Raw genomic sequence first — 3,961 nt, forward strand, 5'->3', positions numbered from 1 at the left:
TATCTCCAGGCCTCAGCTAACCTCCCCCAACTCCTCAGGTGAGCGCTAGGAGACCCTCCCCTGCGCCCCCATCTCTCCCTGGACCCCTCCACCCAGGGCTGACACCGTGGGTTATTCACAGCACCTGTGTCTGTCTCGTTTGCCACCGAACCCTCAGCTCTATATACACATCTCTGGTTCAACAACGCCCCAGGGGGCGCCTGGATGGCTCTGTCGGTTCAGCGACCAACTCTTGATTTCGGCTCCGGTCATGATGTCACAGTCATGAGATCAAGCCCCTTAGGATTCTCTCTCTCTCCTTCTCTCTCTGCTCCCCTCCCCTGCTCGCTCACTCTCAAAAAAAAAAGTTCCTGTCTGTCATATTCTTAGTTGCATGAAATTGGTGTTTATGTAGCTAGGTCATCCTCGACCAGGAGCACCTGGAAGGCAGTGACTCTGTTCTGGACACGTGTCCCAGCGCCCAGCACACAGCAGGCCTTCATAAGCACTGCTTCTCTGCATGGGGGAGACGCTGCCTGCTGGGTAAGCCGGGGCACCCTGATCCTCCTGGGCTCGGCGGAAGAAGAGCAGCTGGTCTAGGTGACAGTGACTTGGGCGGGTCATGCCGAGTCATTTCACACGGGGCCCCAGAGAGAGGAGTTCAAACCGATGACGTCAACTCCATTCTGCAGAAGCACCGAGTCCTGGCATCAGCGGGCATCAAAACAGCACGAGAGGTGGGGGGGGATATGGGGACTGGGCCTTCTCTCGTCAGACTTTCGGTGCTGCCTGAGGCCGGCCACCGGGGAATGCCTGGTCCTTCCTGGAAACAGAGGAGCCAGGCCCTGACCGGCTACATGGCCGGACTTCAGGTCACCTGGCCGGGCCTGGCACCAGGACAGCACCAGCCTTGAGCCCCAGCCACACACACGAGGCAGCACACTGAGTGAAGAGCCAGGCAATGACCTTTGGACCCACGGCTTTGCTGGAAAATTCAGCCGCCGTGTCCTGGCCACCAAGGGCTGCTCGAGTAGCAACCCCATTCCAGCGAGCCGACCTGAAATCTAATCAGCCTCTGAGAGCACAGCCAGCAGCCCCCCTTCTGCGGAATCAGGACACAGGGAAACCCTGAAAATCGGAGGTGTGACTTCAAGGTGCTCAACTCACACGTGCACACCTGCTTAAGGGGCTGAGCGCACCAGCCCACTCGGGGCTCCCAGCGCCGGCCCCTCACGGTCCTTGCTTCCCCTGCCTCATCGCCCCTCACAGATGGCATGCAAGCTTGGGGTCCGAGCCGTATGTACCCCACGAAACACCATGTCGCTCTCCCTGGAGCACAGCTCCCTGAGCATTCTGGGGGGTGGGGGAGCCATGTTGACTCGGGGCAGGAGAGCAGGGGTAACAATCAGAGACTTCTGGAGTTCGCAGAGCCCGGGCAGCAATCTCCGCTTGCAAGCCACGGGTCCCCGGTGAGTTACGTAACTTCCCAGATCATCAGCGTTCTCATCTTTAAAATGGGAATAACCAATGGCGCCAACCTCACACGCGCAATGAGGGGGGCATGTCACTTACGCATGGTAGAGCTGTTTTCCTCTTCTCTTGACAAATTGACCATATTTTTATTGTCCCAGACAAATAGAATGGATTGGTTTCATGGCCTTTTGACAGACCTATGATATTTCCCACAGTTGCACATTATTTCCTGCCCCGTGAGAGGTCAGGAACAACCCCTCCCCGCCACCGCCAAGCTTTGGCCGAGATTCTCTCCTATTCACTGAACAGATACTGGATGAGGATCTGCATTCTAGAAGGGAGAGGTTGATAATACACGATAAGCTTAATACATAAATAAGTTATGTAGTAGGTTAAAGGTCACAAGTATTCTGGAGGGAAAAAGGAGCAGGGAAGGGGAGGGGGTGGGGGCAGGTTGTACATTAAATGGATCGGTCAACATGGACCTCACGGAGAGAGGGCATTAGAGCAAAGGCTGGAGTCAAACAGGGAGAAGGCTGTGGAAAGGCCATCGCAGATGTAGAGAATTGCTGGAACGAGGCTTTGAGATGAGGGCGTGCCCAGCGTGTGTGCCGATACCTCCCCAGTACAGACATCTGGTCTACCCTTTGACCCCTGGTTCTGATTCTAGGCATCTGCTGGCGGCCAGCACAGGGCCCAAGCCTTGTTCACCACAGTCCAAGTCTAGTGGCTGAGCCCCACCTCCCCCCGACCTGCCCAGAGGTCTCTGTATCACCTCCTCCTGCCGGGAGACCCCTCAAAGCGAGCCACACTCAAGACACCCATCTTTGCTCCTTCCCACCCTGTGCTAATGCCCTGGCCGCCTGGCAGGGCTGGCCTTCCTCATCCAGCCTGCGACAGGCTCTCATCCCGCTTGCCTCCTCAGGTCCAGCAGGGTGTGCTACCGCAGTGGTCTGTGCGCCAACCTCTCCTCGGGTGCAGCGGCCCACCAGGTCGTCCAGCCAGCCACACATGGCCAGCTCTCCCCAGTCACAGCTCACAGCCACCAGGAGCGGAGGTGGCCTTACAAAGACAGGGCTGCCTGGATAGACATGGGTGGATGGGTGGAGAAGTATGTGGACAGATGGATGGGTCACAGAGGAGCCGGGTCCAGGGGAGAAAACAGCCCTATACAGGGAGGAATGTTCCGTCACTCCCAAAGCACTGTTTTCAGAACCCCCATCCCCACAAATATGGCTCCCTCAGTTTCGACCCCTCAGTCCCAGACTCACACCCGAAGTGACTTCAGCCACCTGCTGGCATCACTGGCTGTGGAGATGCAGGTGCTTCACGCATACTCCCCAAGTGTCTTAGCGCTCCATGAGGCGGGCCAGTCATTTGCAAATCTTTTTTAGCAATAGAATTCTTTCTTCAAAAGAAAACTCATGAAGAGCTCCAGTAGACAAAACCGAAACGTGAAGCTGGTCTCACTGAAGTGAAAATAAGGACCACGGCGAAAGCACCAACACTGACTCCCCCCAGCCTAGCCCGTGGCCTAGCTCGTGGCCCTGGATTCCACGGAGCGCCATTTACAAACCACCCAACAGACCCAAGGGCCTCCAGGAGCGGGGGGGCCAGGGCAGCTCTAGGCCTGCGGCTCACAGCTTGGAGCCGAGTTACAGGAGGCGGCTGGAGACTGTGGAGAGTGGAGCGCCTGAGGGGTGTGTGTGCACGTGGGTGCGTGTGTGTAGATTGTGTGAGTGTGTGAGAAAACGTGTGGGACGATGTGTATGAGAGTGTGTGAGTGTGAATGGGTATGTGTGCGACAGAGTGTGTGTGCCTGTGTGAGAGAAAATGTGTGTGAAAATGTGTATGAGAGAGTGTATGAGTGTGAATGGGTGTGTACGTGAGGCTGTGTGTGAGAGTGTGTGTGTGTGCCTTGTGAGAGAGAATGTGTGTGAGAGAAAAATGTGTGTGAGAATGTGTATGAGACAGTGTGTAAGTGGGGGGGGTAAAAATGTGTGTGACTGTGAAAGGTTGTGTATGTGAGTGTGTGCATGTGTGAGAGAGTATGTGTGTGAGAATGTGTGTGAGGGGGTGTCTGTGAAGGTGTATTTATGAGAGTATCTATGAGAACGTGTCTGAAAGTGTGTATGTGTGTGTGTGGAAGGGTGTGTATGTGTGTGTGTGGAGAGAGACACAGGATGAGAGATCTCAGTATATAATTGAACCACACAGGTTAAACACACACCGGCCATAGTCATAGCCATTTCACCAAATGGCCATAAACCTAAAAGATAAATAGGAAATCCCTAAATTACAGGGATTTTTCTGAGGAGGGAGCGGTGCAATAAAGTGCTATCTAACGAAGTCAAACTTGCAGTGACCCCGGGGGAGTGGGCAAACAGAGAAAGGACCTATTCCCCCCTCAGTTGTCCCATAAAACCTCTCCAAGGCTGAGAGTCTGGCTCTTGAGGCCCAGGTCAAGGACGGGTCTCCATGACTGCAGAACGCGGAGCCTCCCGGAAAC

The sequence above is a fragment of the Crocuta crocuta genome, unplaced genomic scaffold (assembly GCF_008692635.1).
Source record: "Crocuta crocuta isolate KB4526 unplaced genomic scaffold, BGI_CrCroc_1.0 scaffold129, whole genome shotgun sequence".
In the NCBI taxonomy this organism is placed as follows: Eukaryota; Metazoa; Chordata; class Mammalia; order Carnivora; family Hyaenidae; genus Crocuta; species Crocuta crocuta.